This window comes from Apteryx mantelli, chromosome 4, assembly GCF_036417845.1.
Source record: "Apteryx mantelli isolate bAptMan1 chromosome 4, bAptMan1.hap1, whole genome shotgun sequence".
Taxonomy (NCBI): domain Eukaryota; kingdom Metazoa; phylum Chordata; class Aves; order Apterygiformes; family Apterygidae; genus Apteryx; species Apteryx mantelli.
Window position 1 is genome coordinate 57,046,690 of NC_089981.1, and position 19,555 is coordinate 57,066,244.

The 19,555-nt window shown below is 39.8% G+C and overlaps 1 protein-coding gene across 1 annotated transcript in view; it reads right to left on the reverse strand.

Moving 5' to 3' along the window:
* STXBP6 (syntaxin binding protein 6) overlaps positions 1-19,295 on the reverse strand; it is a 138,564-nt gene extending 119,269 nt beyond the window's left edge. Inside the window, exon 1 of the mRNA XM_067295585.1 lies at positions 19,199-19,295. The gene's annotated coding sequence lies outside the window, so the exon portion shown is untranslated. The remainder of the gene's footprint in view (positions 1-19,198) is intronic.
* Between the last annotated feature and the right edge of the window lie 260 nt (positions 19,296-19,555).

Sequence of the window (19,555 nt, forward strand, 5' to 3'; positions counted from 1 at the left end):
TCTAGTGTCTACTAGGAACAGTTTATCTCTTAAAAATTAGTACTACATTGCCTTTTATTAGGCAATTTAAGAGTAGAAGAAAAAAGTTGTCTCAATATTAAATCAGCACCAATATCCTTTATCTTAACACTAGTATAATAATCCAGATATAAAGGGAATATTGTTTTTTCACCACAGTACTGCATTGTGTTCAACACTTCCCTGCTCCAACTCAGTCTAGCTGTAACTCCTGTCCCGTGCTTACTATTTGGGTACATTTTTGAGCAAATCCTTAGCCTTGATAAAACCTAAAGCATGTCAGCTGGAGTTCTGACTCATTTGATGACAATTTTTTCAGCAGACCCCTTTCCTTAGGGAACCACTTGTACACTGTACTTCAGTACAATTCAAATCACAAAATTTCATTCCATGACCTGAATATGCAGAAAGGAATATAATAACAATCTAATATAGAAGAGTAAATCATTTATCAAATTTACCAATTTATGGATCTTCATTACACAACAAATACTCTATTTTGGCAGCACTGTGCAGGTAGTATAGAAGAAATGGCATTATCAGCAAAGTGTTTGATCTGAAAGCTTGGAACATTACCCACCCTGATCCACACTAGTCTGAGTTTACTGACTTTCTGGGTGCGCTTCCTGAACAAGGAGAGGTAATAGAGAAGCAACCCAACTGTCAATTCTTACATAACTTTAATTCCAAAAAATGCTTAAACTAACCAGACCTTTGAGCTTATTTCTTCCAATTCAAATATCTGCTAGTAGACTGCATTTGAAATACTTCTTGTTTTGTAAAATCAGAACCAAAAGTTCATTTCCTTTGAAGAATGATACTTGGATGAGACAGCAATCTAGGATGCTTTTAAAGTTTAAGTAAAAAGTCCTTGTTGCTATTACTGTGTATTACAATTTCAATAAGTAGAATAATTGACTTATTTATTTTCCTTAGCTTTATTTAAGGAGAGGGGGCAGGGAGAAACCTACAACACTGCAACCACATATGAATGAAGCTGGCAGTAAAATCCAAGCATAATTTCAAAATATGAAGGAAGGGGGTATGGGTATGAGAGAGAGAGAAAACAAAACCAGGTCCCATGTGGAATGGATATCCACAGTCTCTACAAGTTTTAAACAAAACTATTGTTGTTCTAGGTCTTTTGGAGCTTTTAAATCTACACAGCACAGTTTTCTTGAAATCAACAGAAAGGCAGTTCTGGCTATTACTGCTGCCTTTAATAATGATGAAATCGGATGAATTTCATCTTCCCTTCAAGCCCATGTAATTTGTTTTTCATTCTCAGATTTGTTAGTGCCCCAAGCCCAGATTAAGAGCAGACTTCAGCCCTTTTCCCTGGCTGTACCATTATGGTGCCAGCGGACTGCAGGATTTTTCAAGTGATGCTCTCAAGTCCAGTCAATGTGGACTGTGAAGCTCCCACAGAAAAGTTGCCTGATCCTCTCTTCTCCTTTCTTGCATTGCAAAGATGATGCTAGTTATGTTTCACAGAGGAAGAACTAAGTCCTTCTAACACAGCTAGTTTTTCTCTCCCTTTGGTTAGAAGACTTACCCTTCTCAGAATCTTATTTCTCAGTAGTCAAGAAGCCAGGCGAATTGTGCCTACCCTGACTCTTTCAGTAGTTCAAACTGAGCTGTATTCCCTGTTTTGCAGAGAAAAGCAGTCAAGAACAGGGGTACTCCCTCAGCATTCATTAACTTCAAAGAGAAGTGGAACTTACTGTCATCCTAAAATTGCCTATAACCGTACTCAGAAATATCACTTTGCAGCTACCCTACGCAGTGTCAGTAAATTAGAGATGGTATTTTATAGTTTAGTTTGCTTCCCTTCATGTACGGGTAATATTCAGACATCTTTGCACAGCTGTGTTCACACAAAGGCAACTGTTCAACTTTGCAGAAAAGGACCTGGGGTCCAGCTGGACAGCAAGTTGGACATGAGCCAGCAATGCGCCATTGCAGCAAAGGAGGGTGACAGCATCCTGGGCTGCATTAGGCTGAGCACTGCCAGCAGGTCGAGGGAGGTGATCCTCCCCCTCTACTCAGCCCTGGTGAGGCCGCATCTAGAGTGTTGAGTCCAGTTCTGGGCTCCTCAGTATAAGAGACATGGGCATACTGAAGCAAGTCCAGCAAAGGGTCACTAAGATGATTAATGGACTGGAGCACCTGTCATATGAGGAGAGGCTGAGAGAGCTGGGACTGTTTAGCCTGGAGAAGAGAAGGCCCGGGGGGAGCTTATCAATGTGTATAAATATCTGAAGGGAGGGTGTAAAAGCAACAGAGCCAGACTTTTCTCAGTGGTGCCCAGTGACAGGATGAGAGGCAAGAGGCACAAACTGAAACACAGGAAATACCATCTGAATCAAAGGAAAAACTTCTTCACTGTGAGGGTAATTGAATACTGAAACAGGTTGCTCAGAAACTGTGGAGTCTCCATCCTCGGAGATATTTGAAAGCTGACAGGACACACCCCTAGGCAACCTGCTCTAGGTGACCCTGCTTGAGCAGGGGGTTGGACTAGATGATTTCCAGAGGTCCCTTCCAATCTCAGCCATTCTGTGATTTCTGTAATGCTTTCAGTATACCAGCATATTTGGAGCCTTATAAGTTTACACTGATTCCTGTGGGCTGGCCTAAAGTAAAGGACAAATGTTTGTTAAGCATTCACATGCACGCAGTGTACCTTCCAGCCTTTGTAAATTTGTTAACTGCTTCAAGGTATCTGACAATCGATAAGCCCTAGGGACAACAACTAAGGCAGGCATACAGGTAAACTCAAATTACCTTATAATTGCCCCAAGTTCCTGCTCTTTTGCTGCAAAGGCATATAGCCTCATTAAGTAAACTATGTAAATCAGATTCAAGATCAAGGCCAAAACATTTACTGTCCTTTCCTTGTCTTTGCTGCTACACAATAGAATTGTTTACTGCTCTGATGCCTTCTCACAACCATAGTGTGAGCAAACAATTCAGATCTAGTATTTCCTTGTATGCAGTACTAGAGCTCAATTGTATTCACTAGAAATGTAATCCTGTCTTCCTTTCATTTCTAAAAGGAAAGAAAAATTGCTCTTAATGCAGTGTTTTTGAACCTATCACGATACGGCGGGAAGGGCAAAGAGCTGTAAAAATGTACATGGAAGTCAAAAGGAAAGTATTTTTAAACAACTTTACAACAATTAAAAACTTGTCCTGGAATTGTAAAAGGACTACTGAGATTACTGTATTAATATTCTTCACTATAATGTGCACAATATTCTATACCATGGTGAACATCAAGGTTTTATACATCTGTGCTGGTAGCTTAACTCATTTTTCCTTTCTTTAAAGTCTTCTGCTTTTCATATAAAACTTGCAGATCTTCCAATGCAGTTTATATCACATTGTAGTTATATATCAAATAGTATAACTTCAAAATAACAAATTATTTGCCTAAAAGTTTATGTCACTAGGAACGAAGATACAAGCAAATTCTACACAGCTTTTCTGCTATTCAGCCACCCACCATGCACACATACTTTAATTAAACATTTTTTAGAAGCCTAAAGCCTGTTAAGTGGATTAAAATGTTTTCCCAAATTCAGTATGTCCTCTCCTCCCTTTCCACCCCTAAAAAGTAAGGAAAAAGAGAGCAACAGTGTCTTCTCTATAGTTACAAATAACTGATACAACCTCTTCTGTCATCACTCAGCAGTGAGAAGGGATATGGACCATACGGTATGACTCTACTCATGAGAGCACAGGAGATGTTAAATACAAATCAAGACAGCTATCAGAGTTCACGTAAGCCATGAAAGTTTTCTTGGGCTAGTATCCTGCAATGTTGAAAGTGATCATCAGTACAAAAATTCAAGGCTTTGAAGCTCTGGGAGCTTTTCTGCAAGACTTCAGAATAAACTCTCAAGGCTCTCCCTACTACACAGGGCAGTAGTCAGAATAAAGAGTTATCAGGTCTGTCAGAAATCCCTATTCTCACACTAAGCATGCTGCAATCTGGGTAGGCCTCCTGCCTCAACTACAGTCTATTTTACCATCCTTACCAACGTGAAAATTGGTGAAAGAAAGGCACAGGAGATAAAAAAGAAACAATCCAAGTATATGACTCCAGGATGAAGAGAAGAAAAAAAGAAAAGGAGAAAAGAAGAAGAAAGGAAAAGAAGGAAAGGAAAAGAACCCTTAAAATTTTCATAGGAAGAAGAGCCTGAGATGGGGACAGGACAGACTTAAGAAAGGGGAAATTTCTTCCTCTGAGAGGAAGAAAACCCAAAACTGCCACGCACCCCAGAGTGAGACAGGATACTGTTGTATTCCTGACTATCTTAATGGTTAATGATGTCCCGTGTCCACTATGTTCAACAACTGGAGAAATCTCTGAGAGAGATCTTTAGGATAGGTACTTAAAGCCTCACAGAAAATCCTTTATACTTAACAGATCTTTCTATTAGCTATCCTGTTATGCAGGAAGGATTCAGCCATGGATTTTATCACAGACATTATCATCAATACATTAAATTCAGTGCAAACAAAAAGCAAAAGCAAATAAATCCAACCAAACAAAGATTATCTGTGCCCCACAAAGACTATAAGGCAGATCCATTCTATTTTGCATGGAGATCTGCTTTACAAATCAGATTTTCACCCCTATTCTGGTAAGAATCAATTATTACATTAAAATCACAGCTCTAACTTTCTGAGATTTGTGGAATATGGCAAATTTTAGCAACAGAATGATTCTTCAAGTCTTTAAAACAGACTACCTGGCTTTCAGATATTTTACCATCATCAGCAATACCTCAGAAAAAAGGCAGGACCTACAGTCCTCACAGAATTTTCACAACTAATATTTCACAAGTTATACCAAAAACAAACCCAGAAGCTCAAGGGTCCGAATTCAAGCTTCAACAGTTATAAGAAAGATTACAAATAAATATATAAAATCCAGTTAATGTAAACGTACAGAACATATCCCAGAAGTGCCGCAGAACCAAAATATAAATTAATAGACTATATCCAGCATCAGATACAGTGAGGCCACAGATGCATCACAAACAGATAGACAAAGAAGTCTCAAAAAGAGAACCACTGAACATCATCTGTAAGAGGATCTGATGACACATCAGATGCATGGATATATCTATGCATGCTTTCTTCTTGTCATTCTCTGCTTTGGTAGGTGAACCTACCTTTCTAGAAGTTCAGATGTTTTGATCTAGATTCTAATAGCACTGAATGCTTTAGAAAAGTGGGACACTATCAGGGCTGCAGTACTTAATCTTTTTTATTCCTGTTTATGTGCTAGAAAGGCTTTAAAAGAAGAAAGAATCATCTGAATTACCAAGGTTAATCTCCTGAAACACTCTGGGGAAAACAAAACAAAACAAAACGCAACCACCAAACTTAGAATTTTCCTCTTAAAAAAAAAAAAGTTTACCTCATTTGCTTCAACAAAGAACCAAGTGCTTTCTCTCCCATGCAAAATACACATATGTTAAGGGCTACAGAACCAGACTATTTGAGTATCTTCTGTCTCTCCAGAGCTATTTTGTACAAAAAGTATTGCAAGAAGAAATAGGCAATCCCAGAAAAATCAGCATCTATAATGCAAGACCCATGAGCGCAGGCACACAGCACAATACAAATGCTGTTCTCACACAACTTTTTTTTTTTTTTAAAAGCTTTCTTTTCATTTTTACAAAGATATCAATTTGTCAAAAGATGTATCTTTATGAGAGCTTGTTCTAAATCCGCAGGAAGCATTAGGATTGAGAAGGACAGAGTTAAGTGCATTCTGCGCTTTTAGCTACTGTACCTAGTGAAGTCTCATTCTCCTTTCAAAGACTAGTCTTTTGCACAGCAAAAGAGGAGAAAGATGTTTCTGAAATAAGGATGATATCAGAGAAATGTGGGTATAGCCCTAACCCAGCAAGATGCATAGTTTGAATTCCTTGCAACTCATTATTTTAAGGTGCCCACTCAGCTTGACAATTCCAGCATCATTTATGTACTTCTGACAGAGACAATTTTCTTACTGAAGGAAAGAGTAATTACAAAGAGAAATTCCAAATGGAATTTAAAGATTTCAATCTGGGATCAGGCAAGGATACAGAGCTATTATACCTTCCAAAACAAATCTTCCAAAAAATGTTTTTGCCTCAGCTTTCTATCCAGTCCAGAGACAATATATACGCATGCACACACACACATATATATATATATATATAAAATCACAGTAGGCCAATCAATAAATCAGTTACTAGGATTTACACTAATCAAAAACAATTTTGCTCAAATTATTTCACTTCAGCTATAACCTCTTCTGTGTACTTAAAAAAAAGTAATCAAAGGAGCTCTGCAAACAGATGATTGGGTTTATCCAGCTTCATACTTTATACAGAAGCAGATTTTTACAGATACCTGAAGTTAAGGCAATTCATATTTGATCTAAGGCCTGCTTTTCAAACTAAACCAAACACCAAATCAAAATATAATTATTACACAAGTTACACATGTGTAAAAATAAGAGTTCATCACTAAAAAAGCAGAGAAAACACGGTCTCAGATAAATGTCTAATTAATTTAGGAATGATGTATATTAAAATAATTTGGAATGAGAGATGAAGCTAACTAGAACAACAGGCAGTCCCTCAGTATCTTCTCACACAGGTATTCCTATACTGAAATCAACTGCTCTTTCCCAATGAAAGATCAAAAGATAACTAATCTATTTGTCTTGCCTTTGCATCTACAGTATTCCAATTTTAAACTTTATAGAAACAAGGTACTCTGTATGGTTTTGAGAGATATATGTAATATCAGACTCACCAACACCCTACTCCAAGGCAAACAAAACCCCCCAACCCAAACTCACCTTTTTCTCATTTTTTAATGACCACTCATTCCTGTTTTCCCCTTTTAGACACTTCATTGTCCTCTCTTGCTCCAATACAACATAAGGAGCAACTCTTAGTTACCTATCTAATATAACTCCAGGGCCCTCCTCCATTCTGCATTCCCAAACTCAGCCCCTCATTCTCTACACATGAATACTACCCTGCTTTTCTAATCATATGTTTTTTACTGGATGAATTATTACACATTTCATCTGAATGGGCCCAGCTTCCTAAGCAGTCTGGATAGTTTTGTAAGTCTTATCATGATTTGTAATTCCAATATTGTCATTTATAAAAAATGTTATCTTCAGTGATTTTATATTTATTTCCAAATGATTAATAAAACATTAACAGCATTAGACTTAATACTTGTAATACTTTTCTGAAGTTTTAGTAAGTTGAGGGTTTGTTTTTCATTAAGTAAGTCACAGTATTAACCCAAACACTTAAGCACCTCCTTGATTACTTTTATCAACCAATTTTTACACGCATTTAAGAACACCAGAAATTTTAGCTTCTGTTCCTATTAACTAATTCTTATATCAGCTTTCTACTCCGGAAAATGATCAGGAAATAAGTTTGTCCAGCCTGCAACCTGCTGAGATCATTCCTGCTCACCCTTTTCAAATGGTGGCACCACAAAACTATTCCCCTTTTCTGGAATGCTCCCCATTTGCCAGAGTTTCATATTTATGGGACTGGGACAGGATTTTTTTTTCCAGATTTTCTTTTTAGTTTTTTTTTGGAATAAGTTATCCAGTCCTGCTAATTTAAAAGTGTTTATTCCTAACACGTTATTCACTCAAGGATTGTGAAATATTTCACATCCTTATGTCGTACAAAGTAACCGTATCTAGAAAGACGCAGAGCAGCAGTCTTTACAAAACGCTTAAGTTTTATCCCTTACCATCAACAACTTCATTGTTTCATTTCAAGTATGCAACTCTCACAAGAGTGGAAGAAGAAACTTTGTGAAAGGGAAGGGAAAGGAGAAGGAGAGAGAAATGGAAGCTAGAAAAGTCAGTCATACTTTATCTTCCCCTAAAAGATACCTTGTTTCCAAGATAATTTAGAGAAGTTTGGTTATTTAGATAAGAGAGGGGAGAACTAACCTGTAGATGGAGGAAATCAATCTCTAGTCACAAATTTTTCTCTGAAGATGCAGAAGTTAACGCTTAAGGCAGGACAGGGAAATACGAACCTACACGCCCCCTGAAGAAGTCACAGGAGATCGCTAAATGCGATCTGAAAGACACCAATCTGATGATTAAAGACACATATACAGCACTGAAAGATGAGGGGGAAAGGAAATGATATGAAATACTGCAAGAGCAGACAAAATTATTTGGGTAGGAAATATCAAAAGAGAGATTAGGCATGAAGTGATACATAGTCCAGGTCAGCTCACGGGAATAATCTTTTTGATGAGTAGGACAGTTGAACCAGTGCTACTGGTTCAAACAAGAGGACAGGAACACGCAGTTCATCTTTCTCCATGCATTAATCAGATACACAGCTCTGACAGCTTCCATACCTCAACGTTAAAAAGGTTACTCACTGCATTTGTTGTGTTTTGGTGTTACCAGAGTCTCACTTCTCTCAAGCTCATAGGCATATTTATGGTGGGACTGCTGTACTTTTTGGAAAGTCTTCTAGTATCTCTCTTTTCTACTTTCAGAATATTTTATTCAGAACAGTTTATTATATTTCATGATTTGGCTTCTGCTTTTCTGATCCCCATTCCCCTCAGAGTAGCTCACAAAATGAAGTAAAAAGGGTATTTCTTTCTCACTGGCAGCAAAATTATTTATACATGTACACATCTATAGTTTCCTCCCTTTCCTAAGTCAGGGGAATAAGGTTCCCCTTCTAAAGGGAAGGGAAATTGTCACCTCCATTTCATACTCCCTTCTAGAAGTGTGCCTGACAGGGCACGGCAGGGTGGTTGAAATGAAAAGGCAAAAATAAATATGAGCATTCAAGTCAAAATGATCATGTCTTGAAGTTCAGACAATCCTAGGTAGGAAGAAAATGAAATAAATCCACATAGTGGTGGGAACAAACAGAAAACTAGCTCTGGATTTACTGCTTTGTCAACAGCAGGAAGTGAGCAAACAGAGTCATGTAACTCTGGCTAACAAATCAGGACCGGGTCCGTAGAAACACCCACACACTAAACGTTCACATGGGTAGCTCTTATTGCTCCACCTGTGAAATTTCATTTCCTTCTTGTGCAGAGATAGGGTATATACGCTTACATACATACATCAGTCAGACTACAGAGTAAGACTGAACTAATCCACACAGAAACAGTCAGCAAATGTAATAGTCCATACACATCACTGTCTCTCTTATTCTAGAAACCTAAGCAACTATTTTATTATAAATTGGAAAGGGTAGGAAGTTTGTGTTATCAACTGGACAAAATTCTATCTAGTATAAATCCATAGATTCAATTACCAAAGGCCCTCTAATACACATTGAGTGGGATTTCCAAGTCTTTTACTGAATTACTTAAAAAGATATAAATGAAATCTGGTACACTGAGAAGAGCAATGCTCTAAAGCCAATCTATGGAAATGGAAATAGTAAAACAGATTATAATTCCATTTTTAACACTGAAGTACCACATGACCTTAAACAGCTCACCTAAGGACATTTACTTCAGCAGTAAATTAAGGATAACCACACCTAACTCACAGATGCAGGATGAAGCATTTGGTAAGTGCTTGTGAATCTCAGGTGACAGGCGCTGCTGAACACCATGGCAGTGTCACAGGTGTTGCACAGCCGCATTCCTCAGCCTGATTACTTCCCTGAAAGCAGCTGTAAATCAGCCTCACTTAGTATTCAAAGTGTTACCTGGCACACTGGCAAAGACAACCCATTCCTGCACTTTTCCCATTAGCTAAATAGGGAAAACAAAGAACAAACTCCAAACCATATACAACTAACTTATGAATGAACAGCAAGACTACTTGTGCACACAAAAACCATTCAGTATTTACAGTTGCTCCAAGGTTTCAGGTAAATAATTTGCAGGCTGCATATCAGTCCCACCAGCTATTGCTGTTTGAAGGAAGCATCTAGTCACAAGATACTTCAGCATCTTGGCTAGACCCTGATTCTCCACAAACTTCCACTGGACATGAACATGAAATAAAGAAGTCTGAGACTACCGGAGAATTCCTATTTATCTAAATATTCACAAAGCAGAGTCAGCTCCCTAATAAACCAAACCTGGGATGGGGTGTGGTGGGGACAGGGAACAGAGCTGCAAATATATTCTTGTTACCAACCTACTAACTACATATATGCATTGTTATTGCATCCCAGTGACAACAGCATCATGGCTTACCTAAGCCTAGGTCTGTGGGCTCTCATCCATCAGTAGTCATTTCTATCAGCAGAATGAGTAAAATTGTACAAAAGTAACTAAGAGGAGAACTGGAACTACAGTCATTATCTGGCACCATAATAAAGGAGTTTATAAGGCCCATCACAAGCACTTCTCTCTCACTCCAAAATATTTATCTCTTTCACAAGAATAACCACCACAATAAACAATTTTAATTTATCTGATATGACCAAGTCTGGTGGGTGGGTGTATACACACACACACTTTATTTTTCTTTGATGGAACCAAGTAAATATTCTCTTAGCTGTTATCTTTTAAAGTTTTTTCTTCTATGGGATTAAGAAGCTTTTTTTTTTTTTTTAGGAAAGAAAAAATAAAAAGCTACAAGAGTTTAAAATAGTTTAGCTTCATGCCTCTTGATCCTACTGGTTTTGTTCAGCCTCAGCCCACAAATCAAAATATTGTCTACTAACTGAACAGAACCTGAAACAGGTCTTTTTTCAATGATCTCTTCAAGGATCTAAGGGTGCCCTATACATAACTCATTTACTAAGTTCCTTAATCAAGATATAGGCATTTTGGTTTCTTACTCCTTTAAAGACTGGTGTCTTAATCTTGTGTCAAATAAGTGCTTAGAGTAAAGATATCATATAGGTCACAAAGGTTTTACTTTTATTTTAAAATATTAAAGGTAGTAGTTCATAACAGCATTAAAAAGAAATTACAGATCCCAACAGCAGACTGAGAAACTCCACAGATCCATGAATTCTCTTACCTTCAGGAAGCTTTCCCAAATAAGCATAAATGATAATCTCAAAGCAGATTTTTTCACCAATGGAAAACGATAAATTAATTTTGAATGCCAAGAGACACCACTAAGCAGCTGATCCCCAGAGCTGGGAACAAGGACCACTCACAATTCAAAATTAACTTACCACACCGCTGACCCTCTATGCCCCAACTTCCCAAGATGCGTGAAGGGGATGTAACCCAACAGACTGTGCCCAAACGTGGCACAGTCAGGAAAACTGTGCTGCCTTATTCCCAATTCACATAAAAGCTATTTCTGCCCATGCTTTCTAATACTCCTTACTGAAGTAATGCCATTATTATTTTGTGAAGCGCTACCATGTTCTGATTCATGCCCTTAAGGCTTCTAACTCCTTCCAGTGACTAGACAGGAAACAGGTAGCCCACACATCAGGGGCTAATTAGGAGCCTGAAGCAGACAGCGTAAACTCACATGAGTTAATGCAAGGCCTGACATAGAAGACTTGAGTTGTAAGCACAGAACAAATCACAAATAAAGTTTGTTTCTAACTGCAGGCTGGTGAACAGCTTCATAAAATACAATTCTTCATCATAAAAACAGCCTCAATCTTAAATTTGGGTATTTCAAGAACTGCTTGAGTATTATAATTATTTAGCATTTGAGAAACATGTCAGGTGGTCCCATGGTTACACATTAAAGAGGTATCTGAAACCTACCTAAACACACAGGAGACAGAAAAGTAAAGCAACTCCACAGGACAAAGCATGCCTTGCTGTTCTGTTCAAGTCCCACTGAAATCGGCTACAGACTTTCCTTTAATTTTCATAGGAGTTGAATACGTTAAAAACTTTAAAAACAGATTGTAATCATGAATTTCTGGATATATATTTCAGGCTCTGGTAAACTGAAAGCGATTTGAATACTTTAACTCAAAGCAACCTTGTTCTGCTAACATAACACACTCCAATTGGTTTGACATGCCAAAATTAAAAACATGTAGATATTTAGTCTCAGGTGCATTTTTCAAATACAGATCTTACTATTTTACCAGTGATGTAGGAAGAAACTGCTACTTCATATACTGTTGATCCATTCTTTGCTCCTCAGATATTTATTTTTAAACAGCTGCAAATGTATCTAGACTAGGGTAAAACTGATGTTTTCAAATTTCAAATGAACAATTGACTCACTATTTCACTTTTCTTAAGTTGGTGTTTTATTAAAAACAGTCAGGAATAAGCCTTCCCCAACAGCATATTGAAAGTGTATTTATAGTAAAATTGAACTTCTGTACTAAACAAGGCAAAAAAATGCTATGGGTATAATTGCAAAGTTTTCTGGTCTAATAACTAAGAACTCTGTTCCTTCTGCCTAGAAATGGAATCATCCTACCACCATTTATGATAGCGTAGGGACTGTTAGTGCAATCTGCTACCAATACGAGACCAAAGCAAAGGACTAAGGTCAGAAGCAACAGGAAAACAGGAGGTAAGTAATATCAACATTTCTGAAGGACACTGAAGATACAGAAGAGGAATACTGAAAGGTCCCAATCTCACATGGCTCAAGAGATGCAACTTTAGACCCCTTTACTTTAAAAAATGGCCACTACCCATTTCTTACATCAGGAGTCCTCAAAGACATAAAATACATACACTATACTTTTATGTTTGTACATTTACCCACAAGTATGCTTCATACATAAACAAACATACACCATATAAAGGATATACAATAAGAATAAAAATGAACCTGCTTGCTTTTTCTCCTAGCTCACATTTAAATCTCAATGGAACTGATGCATAAAGGTACAAATATTCCCAAAACATGCCTGTACAGCATTACATTATGCCACTTGTGAATACATCCCTGACCCCACTCAATAGTCTGCTTACAAATCAAAGGGAAAAGACAGAACAAAACCTGAATTTGATATTTTGTCCTAACTAGTGAACATCTAAGTTTACAAGCAGCAATTTCCTTTCTATATTTCAGGCAATCACTTCTGTGTAGCTATGGATTTAAAAACAACATAACCAATTTGTGAATTCCGAGTTTCAACGCCTATGTCTAAAACTGTCTTGAAAAGACTAAGGGCAGCTTAGTTTAACTTCTCTGTTGGTATTTCCCAATGGAAGATGGGGAAACTCATACCAGATGCTTTTCTTGTCTCTTTGCATCCCATAACTTGTCATTGCCACTTCTTTTCAGCACTCAATGCAACAGGTACAGAACCTGGCTAAAGCAGCTGCATATCAGCAAGGAACTGATGGCTATCAGGAAGCCAGAAAGAAGTCTCTTTGCATTACCAGGCATAAGTGGAGCACATCTCCCCTGAGAACCTACCCCTCTTCCACTGCACAGTGCTGGGGAGACCAAGGCCCAAACACCATGCCCAACAAATTAAGCCACTGTATGCTGTTAGAGGACAGAACTGTTTGTTAACCTACAGTGAACAAATTCCCACTGCACAAAACTAATTGAAATGTTATATAAAGTCACAAAGGTGCTAACAGACTAGTTACCTGCCTCCACACATATCAGAACTTTTAGACCCTTTTTGGTACAGTGTTAGGAACCTGCCTTACAAGCCCAAGAAAAATAAGCAAGCTGAAATAAATAAATAAGCTAACAGGAACTCACTAACAGATTAATACTAATCTAATAATTGATTAATACTAAACTAATAACTGATTATATTTTTTCTTTCTATATATAACTAACAATGATGAGAGATGGGAACATCCTGTCTCTTTAAACTAAGAGGGAAAGTTGATACGGTTCTGTATGCCCAGCAAGGCAAATAATTTGAAAGGAAGCTTGTTAGTATCCTAGAGCTTCCTGTAATTACCAAGAGGGAGTTACCAAGTGTGGACTGCATATGGCCAGCTGTTTGTTCTTCCCCTTCCACCAGCAAGTGGAAAGGTAGAAATGGAATTGAAACAGCTCAATTTTGCAGCTTAACAATCCTGAAACAATCTGTGAGCAAACTCGGGGAATTACTGTGTTGATTCTTTGGCAAGTCCTTGCAAGACATAAGAGAGTGTTTTGTAAAACAGGCTGCATGCATATCAAAGAATTGTCTGTGAAAGGGAGACCCAAAACCAAAGTGCATAATTAACAAACTTGTTGGCCAGCACAGTTACCAAGAAGAAATGAGAAACAGTTATAAGATCCTTTTCCCAGATTAGTTACAGGCAAGCAACAAATTTCATAAACAATTACATTTCCAATTTTAACTTATGGTGGTACTCTGAGCAAACTGAATTGTTTCCACAGCAGCACAGTTTTATTCTTCTTTTAACCAGGTTAATTTTAATTCAAGATTAACTGGAGTAGAAGGAGGTTAACTGCTCATATTGAAGTCAGAGTCAAAACAAGTTTATTAATTTATTCCTGAAACAGGTTTAACTGAACTGCTTTATGTGCAGACAAGACAAACAACCTATCTAGAATCCTGTTTTGCAGAGCATCTCAGTCTGAAGTGCTTCATGAAAGTGTATTTAATTAACTTGATTATTTCTCTATTGTTAACAAATCTGGCTGTAATTATACCACTTGAGTACTATGCTTCTTGGAAATTCCACAGATGTAATCTCAATCTGCAATCTCTAAGAAGAGATAAGGAAGGGAAGGTATCTGAAGTCTATCACACAAAATATTCAATCAAGAAGGCACAGAAAAAAAAAAAAAAAGATTCTTGTAATTGGCACCGCTTTCATGTCCACAGCAAGAAGAGAACCCAGTTTAAAGGGCAAGAAAGAAAAAGACATCTTAGTCAGTTTTAAGTGCTAGACTTTGATCCATATCAGCTCACGACACTAAAACTTTTCATAACTCATGTTCACAACCACTGGTATGAATTCTGCATAGCTGAGCAATTTTAAACCCTCGTAACTCCTGTTTTAATACAGAAATCAAAATGTTACAATCAGAACTGTCTAGATTTTTTTCCCTGGGGGCTAATGTAGCTTTACTACCATTATCTAAAATCTACCCATAAAACTAAATTCAGCAGCCTACAGTGTTAAAACAAACATATGTAAGCCAAGATCTTCTGAGTATCAAATTCAGTATAAATTAAGTCTTCCAAAGAATACAGCCCTTCCAGGAACATCACAGTCCAAACTGCTCCCAGACCTGCAGCAGGCCAAGAATCCTTTTCAACACTATCTGCCTAAAAAAATTCAGAGAGGAGAAAGGAGGAATACGTGTTATTTGTGAGCGAACCTACAATCATGCAATCCTGATAGCAAAGGAATTAGAATCCTTTATATTCGTCACAAAGAAGCCCCAAGGCATCCTCCGTGTCTCAAAGTGAAAGAATTGAGATGCAGAAGACATTTACCTAAGATTAAGATTAAAAAAAAAAAAAGCACCTGAGATTTACCCTAATGTTCAAACACAAGCTGTAGAGTGTCACAATAAACAAATCATGCCAAAAGTTAACTGAGCCTCCAGAAAACGCGCATCAGAGAAAGAAAGCAGACTGCCAGAAAAAGACCTGTGGGGAGGGATGGGGTTTGAAAGGGTTTGATACGAGGATTTTGTCAAACAGACTGTTTCCTCCCCTTATTACCCTTATGAGTACCCTTCATAAATTTACTTCTGCTATATATAGCCTTACAAATACATTTGCTTCCCGTGAAACCATCACTCACTTCTACGGCAGCAGTATACTCAGAAGAAGGGGGGGGGGAGGGGGAAGTGCCCAAATAGGAGGCAATACCTTCACCTCTCCCGTTCCTCCCCCACCCAATCCAGTTACCCTATTTACACTGCAGTCTAAATGCTGTATGACATCGTTTGGGCAGAAAGGTTTTTTATCGCCTTTTCCTTCTCTTGTAAGATATTGCTTGTTTTGAATGGTTGTTACCATTTTCCTCTCCCTTCTCAAAGTTTAAGAAATTTGTCTGGGATACAAGCATGCATTTCCAAAATACTGGTTTAGTTATTCCCTATTACAGAATTGTACAACCAACAAGTTTTATAAAACACAACAAGCAAGCATCAGGTGATGTTTATTAGCACAGACTCGATGTTGCATTTACCCTGGTCTGTGTACCCTGACTCAAAACAACAACAAACAGCCGAACCAAATGCCTACGTTGCTAACTGTATAGCATGTTTAAAAGTACTGCATTCTGCAGTCATACAAAAAAGTGTATTTCTGAAATCACAGGAGTACCTGTCCGCAATACAAATTAATTCTAACTTTTTTTTAATTTCATTTTTCAACTTCCCAACACTACTAGAGACTGTGAATCAAGGACCAAGAAAATTAAGTGTTCTCTTGGAGGCCTTGATTTGTCTCTATATAAACATTAGCTACAGAATTCCTGTTTGGTTAAAAAACAGGAGCAATCAATACGCCTTATCATTACATTATTCAAACACAAGCTTTCAAAATTGGGATTAAAACATGCCTGTACAACCTTGGCAAATGTTAAGTTACAAGCTGTACACTGGAAAGGTACATTAAGTTACAAAGGAAGAAAAGAGAAAGAAAGAACAAATCTACTGTTACTTTGACAGCGTACCTCCCCCAAAACACAGACCAACGGCTACACCTCTCCAGAATCAGCATTTCACAGGATTTTATTCATAATACAATACAGATCATCTATGTCCCATATAGTTTAAAAATTGACAAATTTTAGATAAAAGGGTGGGTTTTTTTTCCAATTCTGTGAAACTTAAGCTCAAATCCACTAACAATAGTGCAAACATCAGAAACATCTATTGGGGAATTCATCTTACTTAAAAGTAAAACTTTTAATATATAAGCAGCCTGAAGTATTGTAATGAAAAAAAAATCAACTAGGAGGGGGAAAAAACCTTCATATTGAGGATTTTATAAATAGTTTGTTATTTTCACATCACATTTGCTTTTTAAAGTCAAACATGCAAAAAAGCAAGGTGATCTGAATCTACACCTGGAAGAAAAACTGTAGAATATTTCTCTTTGGGCCTTCTACAGCGCACATTATTGTATTATTATCATGCTTCCTTGCCCTGCCTCTAGATGTTCAGCTCCAGTACAAATACTGCAAATACGAAGACCATATCTAGAGGGGACACTCAGGACATGTGAGGATGAATTAAATAAAGATGTGAAATGAATGTGTGTGGATTAAAGAAAGTTTAATCCCCACGGCAAACACTGTTACACAGAGGTAAAACTGCCCTCATTTGCCATGTAACAGTTCTTAACAGAATTTTCTCCACCAGGAAATTCCTTCACCGGGGGAACCTATCACGAAATGGTGATTGAGCTAGTTCCCAAAGTAATGCTTTTACTGCACTCTAAAAATGTCGTAATACTTTTCTTCCCTGGTTTAACTCAGTGCATCTTTAAAGGTGTCATCCAACTGTGAAAACATATTCTTAATGAAAATCGAAAACACGCACAAGGGAAAATAGTGTGATATGACTGTACCATTACTGCATTCCCCAAGACATAAAGGCCCCCAAATATTTTGCTGAAAAAGGCCTGTTTTTCAAATAATTTCGCAAGCAGACTACCATCAACCCCAAGGGGAGATGAAAGATGGAAATCATACCTCCCAGGGGCAAAAAACTGCAAAATTACCCCTCTCACGGGGGGGGGGGGGGGAGTCTACTTACCATCATGATCATTCTCATTGATAAACTATCCCAAGTATTTCTTTTGTGTTCATTCCTTCAAAAACCACCATTCGTTTGAAGTTTTTGAAGACTCATTAAAATAGCTAACTACACTTACAGAAAACCTCAAGAGTCATGAGGGTGCTTAGTAACTACAGATACGGAAAAGAAACCTATGAGCTCTTAATTCAGTGCATCACCATGAAAGTAGAACTTCAGTGCCCTGTGCTTATATTCCTCTCTTATATGAAAGAAAAGAGATGGCAGGTCGCAGAGACCTCCTCTACAGCTACATGCTGCAGCTTTGATCAGAGGTCACAATCAGAGAAAAACCAAGGTACTGTATTGCCATCTTCCAGTACTTCAGAATGGGAAAGGATCTGGTCCTGTCCTTCTCAGTGAAGCTAAACATGAAAAGATGTCAGATTATTCCCATCACATGAGCAAGAGCTCTTAAAACTCTTAAGAGGAATGCCACCAGTGCGTTAAGCCCATTCAAGCAATTGCAAAACTCAAGCAGTGCAAAGCAACAGCACTACTTCTGACTTAAAAAAAAAAAAAAAAAAACTCAACGGAAGATATTCAAAAAGATAGCTTAAATTTACAGAGAGATAGAGATGAAAGAGGAATTTGCAAAGTGATGTAATTCATAAAATGTAAACTCTTTTGTTTGACAGAGAACAAAAGAGGAAGGAGAAAAAGAATAGCATCTTTTTCTAAATAATGGTAAATATTCACTTGAACCACTTCAGACTTCAGCAGTATCAGTGCTCTGGGACAAGATAAAGAAAACATACATTTTAAGTTTTACTTTTCCATTAGATTAACCATGCTATTCGAAACAGAAAACAGGGGAGGCAGACGTGGCCATTTCACTGGACTGTCAAGGTTACTCCTGAAACATTACGGTGAAAGCAGACTAACAGCAGCACGCCAGCTAAGCACTTTCCAGCCGCTTTCATGCTGCTCTTCACCCGCCTCGGAATCTCACCGAGGGGAAGAGGGGGGACACGACCTGCAGCCGCGCCGCAGCCGCGGCTCCTGGCAGCGCTCAGGGCACGGGCTGATGCCTCGAGTCCGAGCACCGCCTCCCGCCGCGCGCACACCTGGCCGCGGAGCCCCGACAGCGCCCCGCGGAGACTCCGCTCGCCGCCGCCCCGCAGCGGCCCCTCCGGGGCCGCGCCGGGACGCCGGCCAGCCCGTGCCGGGGGTCCGCGCCGCCGCCCGCGCCCGCGGCTCAGCGCCGCGCAGGGAGAGCGGGGCCCCCGCCCGCCTCGCCCCGGGGCCGGCGAAGCCCCCGGGAGTTAATCGTTAACCCTCAGCCCCGCTTCCTTGTAGGGCAGTCCCTGGCAGGGACGCCCCGGGCAGCCTCCGACAGCGGCGGGTCGGGTGCGGCGCGGCACCCGAGGGAGCCCCCGCCGCACCCCGCGGAGGGCTCCGGCCCCGCGGGCGGCCGCGCTCCCTCCCTCCTCCCCGCCCGCCCGGGGCGCCGCGACCCCCGGCAGCGCGGGCACTGCCGCCCCCGCCTACCTCCCTGCCGGCTCCTCTGCTCCGCTCCGCTCGCCGCAGCGGCGGGCGAGCGGTGCCCAGAGGGGTGCGCGGAGTGCCTGCACCGCCCCGCACGGAGCCCGCGGCGGCGGCCGCGCTGGCAGCGCCGAGGCGTGAGGGCGGCCCCACGTGCGCGGACTGCGCCAATCGGGGCCGCCGCGGGCCGCCCCCCCCCCGGCCGCCGCCGCCGCCGTCCCGGGGCCGCCCGGCAGCCGGCGGCGAGGCGGGGCGAGGCGAGGCGAGGGCGGCGAGGTGGGCGCGGTGCGGCGCGGCGCGGCAGGGGGTGCCGGCGGGGCAGGAAGCTGGTCCGGGAGGCAGGAGGGAAGGAGCGCCTTGGGA